The sequence below is a fragment of the Limulus polyphemus genome, unplaced genomic scaffold (assembly GCF_000517525.1).
Source record: "Limulus polyphemus unplaced genomic scaffold, Limulus_polyphemus-2.1.2 Scaffold5, whole genome shotgun sequence".
Taxonomy (NCBI): domain Eukaryota; kingdom Metazoa; phylum Arthropoda; class Merostomata; order Xiphosura; family Limulidae; genus Limulus; species Limulus polyphemus.
This window is the reverse complement of record NW_013665615.1, coordinates 2,269,187-2,278,967: the sequence shown is the minus strand read 5'-3', so window position 1 is coordinate 2,278,967 and position 9,781 is coordinate 2,269,187. Positions and strand designations below refer to the sequence as shown.

The following is a 9,781-nucleotide window of genomic DNA, read 5'->3' as shown; positions in this document are numbered from 1 at the left end:
AAGGATCAACGAACTCCACGAAGCGAAAGGAAGATCAAATAGATATTAATTAAATTATAGATATATCAATTCATGTGAATATGACTGAAAAATTTCAATTTTTCTGAAAAGGTGGTGTCTCTTTACTTGTGATCACTCTGTGTATAATAATAGTAAGACCCTCCATGGGCAAGGTCCCCAAAATTCTTAGTCCAGCCTTGTTAATTTCGATACAAGACTTATGAAAATGGACCAAGTCCTGTAGGTCCCTTTATAGATAATATAAGCCTAAGTGAATAAAACTGTTTTATCGCTCATTCTGTAGATCAATCCATTAGTAAAGTCTCTTTCAGCGTTACCCCAATTCCTTTCTTGTGTTACTGTGAGGAATACTTTTAAATCAAGGATTTCCCATTGTTGTATTCTCAGATACAGTGAATTTTCGAAGAGGAAACGAGGAGGATCCCCAATAACAGGAGGTTCTCTAAATAATATACTATGAAGTATGGAGTTAACTTTCCTGACATACACACACAAAAAGAGAGATACACAAAAAAAATCACAAATTAACAATCTTTATTACAAACATAAATCAAAGCTGAACTTAAACACAGGAAGTGTCTTTTTATGTGTGTGCATGCGTGTGTGTGTGAGAGAGAGAACTTCATTGGTTTTCTTTCACCAAGGCAGTGTGAGGACACCCTGAATTTAAAAGAAAGCCTAGAAAATAAATCTAAAAGCAAAGCTCTAATGATACATCCAATCTCAATCTCAAAAGTTGAAGTCTTTGTTATAGAAGAAAGCCAAAACAAAACCAAGCTGCTAACGACTCACACATCACTTACGTGATCCAAGACCATTCTTGCTTAAGTACAAAGGTGGCTAAGCCCCCGAGGCATTATTTGGTTCATTGACAGAAAAGGTAGCTGTTTTTTTGGGGCATCACATATCATATTATAACTATCTTTCCTGCAAGAAAATATATTTAATGACCAATGAGAGTGAACCTGGTTTCATGCACAACTAGAGTGAGGGGATCTTAAGTTGTTTATTTGATCGACTTTCAACGTTCAAACCGAAAATAGAAGTAAACATAAATTTTGAAAACTTTTACATATTCACTAAGGGGATATCAAACATATGATAATATCCTGCACCACATTTCTCCCTTTAAATTAAGGCCAACTCAGCCATAGCTAATTTCAGGATACAAAACCCAATTGAAATTTACTCGCATGTCAGTCAAGAAATTTAGATAACTCGTCCTTGCATCAGTAAACCACTTGCATAACAATACAAACAAGTAAGACAAGAAAAAACTTTAAACAAAAAGTTAAAAATTAAGCAGAACAAAACAAAAATCTTTGATCTCCTTTGGAGGAGAAGGGGACAGCTAACCTAATATGATATACAAAACAAATCCTTTAACATTTAAATATATACGAAAATAAAATAAAACCCTTTAATAATGAAAGCAAAGTACAAAAATAATCAGGTGGTAACAAATTATCAAACGCTTCATGGATATACATAATAGAAAATAAAATAAATTTTTATGTAAAAGTACAGATTGCATTCAATCTCGGCTGTGTTTTTTTCTAATCGCGATATTATCCCAGAGTCTGAACTTCGGGTCTATTATCCTACTCTTTCTAAATACACACACACACATTTAAGTGGAAAATAATCTCCATTCCACATTTAATGTTTAGGGTTCGAACCAGTAAATTTATAAATCCTTACTCTTCCTTTCATTTACATAACCAGACGTTTACACACAATACCAGTTTTAACCCTAGCTGGATGATCTTAAGTCCCATATTTATACACAATACATATTAGTTTTAACCAGAGCAAGGTCACAGGTTGAACTTATTAAACTCAAGTGCGAGAGGGTATCTGCATATTGATGGCCACTCATAGGTCTATAACGCACTGCAAAATTAAACTCCTGTAATAACATATTTCATTGCAGCAGTTTTCTGTTTTCATTCTTCACTCTGTGCACCACATTAAAAGATTATGGTGCATTTTCACGACAAATGCTTTACCTGAGAGAAAGGGTCTTAATTTGTGAAGCCCGACATGACTTCCAAGCACTCTTTTCAGTGGTAGTTAAAGCTTTCTTGCGTGCTGGTAATTTCTGGCTTAAATACACCTCTGGATGCTCCATACAATCCTTACCTATTTTACTCAGTACTATCCTATAGCTTTATTAGGTGCATCAGTTTGCACAATGGTGGCTAATGTCTCTTTATAGCTATGTGAAATTGGCTTCTTTTAACTTCCTAAAAGCCATCTCACCGGCCTCATCCACGCAACACATTTTGGTCATGAGTTACAGAATAATGCTGTGATTGGAACTATTATTTCCATAGACCTTGGAATAAACTTCCTGTAATACCATACTATCCCAAGAAATCATCTAACTCATTTCTTTGTTCTAGTTTATCAAAATCTCTAATACCTTTTATCTTTGCCTTTACAGGGGCAATCAATCCTTTATCCATCATGTGACCTGGATACTTTATGCAGTCTGCCACAAGCTCGTATTTACTTCGTTTTCCTGTTTAGCCTGCTTTACTCAACCTGTCTAGTAGTTCCATCAACATTCTTAGGTGCTCATCCCAATTATTACTGTGTATGCAAATGTAATATATATAACTGTAACTGACTCCCCTAAGCTCCACAAGATGTTATTCATTAGCATCTGAAATGATATTGCAGCATTATTTGTTCCCATGGGTATCACATTAAACTCAAACAATCTATGAGGGGTAGAAAATGTTTTCCTTTTAGCCCCTTCCTCTAACCTGACCACCAATAGTTTTCACTGATCCTATCTTCCGTTTTAGCTATATCTAAACGTCCAATCAACATCGCATCATGCCCTAACTCTAGTACTGCCTGTCTACATTCCTTTTGGAGTACAATTTAATCCATACCGTCTGCTGCATCATTTCAATTACATTTACACCTTAACACTCATTCCTGCCGGTAATAATAATTTTGCCCAAACTTAGTTTCTTCTGGTTCTTCTATAACGGCTTCTTTGCGGCACTTATCCAAACTCATTTTGTAACTGTCATTTAATTAGTTGTTCTCGATCAGTATTCCCTATTCTAACAGCAGTTAAAGTTTCGTCATTATTTATATTATTTACTTGATGATTTATTTCTTCACTAACTCCTACATGTGTTTCAGAGTTTTCTTTAATTTTATTTGTTATTTGGAAACTTTGGCTATGTGTTACCACTGCTATTGGTGTATTTTATAACCCGACAGCTCTACCTCATTACACTTTTATGACTATATCACCTTCAAAAGCTTGACATTTCAATGTGACTTTAGCTAGTGGAACAGCATACCTTGACCTCCTGTTGTGGTACTAAACCCAATTATATATGTCACATGTAAATTGATTTTCTTTAACTCTTTTCTAACCAGAGTTTCCAACCACCAATATCCTTTGATGCATTTATGGCTTGCCCATCTATCATCACTTCTTCTAAAAATTTAGTTGTAAAATTTTCTCTTCCTTCAATACAACATACTGAAGAATTTAACTACATGCTCAACTTGGTTACATATGAAACATTTTGGCAAAGGTTTGTAATTTCTCTCCTTATTTACAAAATAACTCTGCAGAAAAGTTCTCTTTACTATTTTCGGTGTTTGCTTGATTTTCTCCCACTTTCAAATCACTATGTTTTCTCATCACTACATATTCATTCACCATATCACTGTCTAACGTGCACTTGCTGGATTACTACCTTTTACCATAGTACTAATTATGTTGGTAATTTTGTCAAAAATTGGTTTTGCAACATTGCATCTAGAATCTTGTCAGAATCTCCAGTACAGTTAGATCCTTCAATCCATTCAACTAGCAAGTCCTGCATCCTAGTTCCGTTTTCTTTAAATGTCTCGTTTGCCATTTTTTCTAACTTTCTAAACTGCCTACAATAAGTTTCTGGACTTAACTCATACATATCTAAAATTAATGATTTTACTACATCATACTTTAATTTGCCAGTGCTCCTAATCTTATTGTTTGCTACCAATGCCATTTTTTTGAGATAATGCAGGAAGTAGTTTCCTCACCACATTCTGTGACTGTCATTCCTCTATTTTAACACAGAAAAGCACATCTATATCACTTTCACAAAATGTAGGCAACTGGTCACGTATGTTTCTTTCATGCATGCCAGCCCTATCACCAGAATTATCGTGCATTACACTCATCATCAGCTTGAATTCTATCTGTTGATGCTTATCTTCTAACTAGCTTTAAAAGTGTCAGAAATTTACAAAAACTATTAAGGTAATAGAATGAATAAAAGCAGAAATCAGATTTTCATTACAAAACAGACTTGATGTATAGTATGAAAGCTGAACAAATAGTGATTGAAAATTAATTGCAAATTTAGAAAACCCAGTTATTCCTTAGAGACTGAAACTTTTTAAAGTAACAGTCTCGCATATATTCTCTTCAACTGTCTATTTGACAAAGTAAAGAAGATACGCTTTGTTAGCTCTTATCATCAGGGAGAACGTATTGCATGAATCAAGCAGAACTGTATCCTACGTATTCCATGAATCACATGGAATAGGTAATCTATGCGTTGCGTGAATTATGCAAAACTGATAATATACACGTTGCAAGAGAAATATGAAAGGTAAGATACCTTAAGAATATAAGAGCTTATCATATAAAGTTTGTGATAAAAATTTGAAGACTAAAACTTTTGACTATAAGTAGGTGTTACTACGGATAATGTTACTTTAGGAAGACAATGTTTCTATAGCTCCATAGCATTTTAATACATCTGCTGTTTCGCTTTCACAAGTTAAACCCTTATTTCAACGAGACAACTATTATAAAATATATCAGTTCATACATATCTATCATTTGAATGAGACAGTTTATATGCTTTTAATGTCTTAAAAAGGACGATCATTTAATTCTATATAGTTTAACACACAGTTTCACTTTATAAGTATTTTTTTTTTGATAACAGAGTTAGCACAAAGAATCACATATAAAGTGTAATAGACTTAAAAATAAGAGCCAAAACTCGAGCGCTTTCGAATAGTTAACTATTCTTCTTCAGGAAAAGAAGAATAGTCACTTTATAAGTATATATTCACATATAATGCATGTTTCACCACTTATAATGACTGGCGTAAAACATATTCTTATGTTAATCCTCTATGTATGATTTCATACATATCATTTTGCTACAACTAAATATAATAAATGAACGACTTATCCAATCATTTTACTATTATAGAGTCTATCTAAAATAGCAACACTTACCATTCATTTGATGTTCTATGCAATTAAAATTCATAAAACTTTAAGATAACTTCTGTCTGACGTCAAGACTGCTGTCTGTTAGGAAATACAAAAGTCAACACGTGGTCACACATACAAACGATGTGGACTATTTAAATATAACAGTTGATGACAAGTTTGCCCTTGTGTTCATCTAACACTAAACCAAGTAACGCTTTCGTTTCTACGAACCAGAAATTATGTTTCCGTATTTTTCAAAACATCATGTTTATTTAAATTTAGTTTCCAAATACATTTTTCACAAATGAACCTAATCGTAGAAAGGCCTTTAATTATGAAGCAAGTGATTATTTCAATGACATCTTTCTCGCAAAGATTTCGAAACAATGTTTCGGTAAGATGAATTATATAACTCAATGTTTCGTCATAGCCCACTATGCTGTCATGTAAGTAAAAATTAACAAGTATCATACATACTTAACAAAACTGCAGGTACACTAATATACTATAAACATCATAATTTATAATTTTATTTGACTAGCTTTCGTACAGATTATATCCATATCACTATTTGTTTATTCCAACTCAGTATAAAATTTTATATAGTCTGTACTTTACAACAATTGGTCAAAATATCAGTTTAATTACTATTTTATTTATTTCATTTTATAATTTTCATTGATGTTTTAGACTCGGAAAATATAATGAACAGATACGAAACAATGCTATGGTATTTTTTGTTTGTTTGTTTGAAGTTAAGTACAGAACTAAACAATGGGCTATCTGTGCTCGGCCCACCACGGGTATCGAAATCCGGTTTCTAGTGTCGCAAGTCCGCATACATACCACCGTATCACTGGAGGGCATGCTATGGTAACATTTTATATTTAGTGTTCATATATATATCTATATATATATCAGATGAAATATTGCATAGCAATAGAACTAGTCGAGGTCGTTGACAGATATATGACAAAGGTCAATTCTGAGTTGACCAAGTCTATTAAAACACATTGTCACTATTTATGTATTTACAACATACCTAATATTGAAAATAAACGGATCAAACTCTACAAAATCATATATTTTCTTCATAAATTTAATGTTCACCATACTTTAAATAGTTTTTGTATGTCACTGAATTTAAAAGTCAGTAAATAATCAACATGTAAAATGCATGATGTTCAAGATTTCATTATAAAATACAACGAATTATGTTTGTATGTATTCGAATGGTGACAGAGTTAGCTGTTTCTGATTAGTGTTGATAATCTCGGTTACAAGCTAAAACATATCCTAATTTTCAATATCAGTCTACAACAAACAGTCTAAAGTGCAGTCAAATATGGGTTACTTTTCAAATATAAATACCCTGTCCCTTTCACCACTAATAATCAGACTGGTGCAGTTCTACTACACTGAAGAAAGAATTATAAACCAGTCTTTAAACGTAACTATATTGTTACATATATTTCTTTGCTTATAAAACTGTTTTCTGTGTTTATTTGACATAGTAATGTTTGTTTTCAGTCATATTCATTATTTTAATGAAAGACGTTGCTGTGTATTATTATTATATACAACAATATTATAGTCGATTAGAAAGAAAATAAATGTTGCTTACAGTTAATGAAATGGCGAAAAAGATCAAATCCAGCAGTGAAGAAGAACCAATAAAATAGAAAATATGACAACTAGGTTTCTCTACTATAATACAACGTGAAGAAGCACCTGATTCATCTCATGCCTATCCTATTGGGAATGAGCAGTTACATCAATCTATCAAGTTACGAGAATAATTTGAACATTCATATTCGGCAGTTTAACGACTCTGGAAAAGGAAAACTATCCAATCAAGGAAGGTATCACTTTTTCTTAAACAGAATGGGAGGAATTTTAACAGTGGATCTCAAACATTACTGTAATTGTACAGAGCAAAACTTAAGATTTTCTCTTAGAAGGACGGAATCATGTAATTCATGTTGTATCCCATCTATTTTGTTTACATATCAGTTTGATTATCATGGTATTAATATGGCATCTGATAAGGTTCTCTTTCTTCTATCAAATTTAGAATGGCAGAATGATTGGCTAAACAGCAAGTCATTCATTTATTATATTTAGTTTTAGTAAAATGATATGAATGAAATCCTACATAGAGGATTCATATAAGAATAAGTCTTATTCCAGACATTATAAGTATTGAAACGTACGTTATAAGTAAATATATACTTATAAAGTGAAACTGTACGTTAAATTATATAGAGAATTAACTTGCGTCCTTTTCAGGACAATAAAAATATATAAAGTAAATTATTGGCCATAATAACTGTCTCATTCAAATAATGGATAATATGTATGTTATAATAGCTGTCTTGTTGAAATAAGGGTTTTACTTGTGAAAGTGAAACAGTAGATGAGTTAAACTCCTATAGAAGTATAGATATATTGTTTGCCTAAAGTAACACTATTCTTGTAATGATAACATCTTCAGACCATAGAAACACTGTAAACCTTTGTAAGTGGAAACTGCCATAAATAAATCTAGACATTTGAAATCAAATTGCCCTTTGTAACACAATACATATATATGATTTTAATAATAGTATCCATCTTGGTAAGACATGCACAATATATCTAGTAAGACCATCCGCCTAAAGAAACACATCTGCCTTTTGTAAAATGTATGCAATAAATACATAAACATAAGTTGAAATCTGTATAGAATCCTATGGGACTATCTGCCTTTGTAAAACATACATAATCCACCTAGTACGCCTATAGAAATATATAATAGAAATGTACAGTAACAGTATCCACATATAAAACCTTACTTACTTAGCATCTTAATATAAACTTTAGTAACACTGTCCGTCTATAGTAACAGGTCCTCTTTGTAAAACATTAATAACACCATCCGCCTATAGAACTTCAGTAACGCAATCCTTAATAACACCATCAATATACAAAACTTTAGTAATAACGCCTTTAGAAACCTTAGAAATGCCGTCCACCTATAGAATATTAGTAGAACCGTCCGTCTATAGTAGCAGGTCCTCTGGTATCAAAATATGATATCACTCTTCCCTAGGATACTAGCACCTTCTGGTTCCACTTTGCGGAACTATGACGTCACTCCTAGCAATGCTCTCTCTGTCTTCCACCTGTCCTAGCACCGCACCCTCTGGTGTCTATTACATAATCGTCTCTACCTCTTCCACACTGAAGTCGACACACTTGTGTCGCCTTCTGGCGGCGTGGCTGGCAACAAACCCTCTAACTACTTACAGCGCCCCTTCCTCTTGTCTGTAGTAGTTGATGCTCTACTCCTCAAATCACGCACACACACACACACACACACACATATATATATATATACATACACACACACACATATATGTATAACAACAAAATAATACAATATGCCAAAATCACTAAATATCAAAAATCGTAGTGTACCACAGGTTTAAAGAGGCAGAATTATCCTTATCTGCAAAAATTTCAAGAGAAAGTATAGAATACATTTTTATGTGGTTATTATTGTTAGAGGTGGATGTAAGCTTCCACTGACTATAGTATCTTCGGCAGGCACCCTGAAATAGAGCAGGAACCCGAAAATCGATTCCTAGGGCGCTGTCACAGCATCATCAGTCCAAATTATATTTCTAATGGTTGAATACGTTTCTTGTATCATGATAATTTATCCCTGAGCGCTTTTTATACGCTCAAGCATAGGATTGAAAGATTACATGAAGGCGAAGTATAAGATTTTACAACCAAAGATGGGAGTAAAGTATTGAAACGTACAATCCTATTGATAGCATAAGAAATATATTGAAAGAAACTAAAGATAAAACTTTTAGGCAAATATAAAATCATGTTTTGCAAACTTTGCAGGCGTATATGGGGCAGTCACAGTTATATATAAGTTTACTAAAATCTGAGAAATTCCTCAACTATTCTAAAATCATTTGGAAGATTGTTCCAAACTCGGGTGAGTTGATACGAGAGAGAGAGAGAGATCAAATCCATACCTTGTGGTTTGACTTGAAGAAGGTCTACTCTGACAAGTGTTTTGTCTAAAATAATAGGAAAAATGTTTAATTTTAATAAGGTATTATATATGACTAGAGGAAATCATGTTTAAAATTGTAAGAGTGCCATATAGTAAATACATTTAGCATGTAAAAATGTAGCATATGCATCATTTAAAAATTTATGTATAGGACTTTCACAATCGTGATAGATAAATCTTTGCTGTCTTCGTTGACTTTTATCAATTTCATTAGATATGTTCTAATTGTAAAAATGCCAGATAAGAGGACAGTGGTTATAATGTGAGCCAATAAAATAATTATGTATAACAATTTTTTTCTGTTGTGAGAGATATTGACCTATTATTCTTAAAACTGAAAATGTTTTGAAGCTTTCTTGCAAATTCCAGAGATATGAAGATAAAGGTTAGCATAAAATTTGCATTTATCTCTAGGAATTTGATGTTTT

The 9,781-nt window shown here is 32.7% G+C and overlaps 1 long non-coding RNA gene across 1 annotated transcript; it reads right to left on the bottom strand.

Moving 5' to 3' along the window:
* Positions 1–1,251: 1,251 nt before the first annotated feature.
* Positions 1,252–7,060, bottom strand: LOC111083648. The gene is made up of 3 exons (XR_002609168.1): positions 6,974–7,060; positions 6,717–6,720; positions 1,252–1,261 (listed from the first exon to the last, which is right to left on the bottom strand). It is a non-coding gene; the product is annotated as an uncharacterized LOC111083648 (long non-coding RNA).
* Between the last annotated feature and the right edge of the window lie 2,721 nt (positions 7,061–9,781).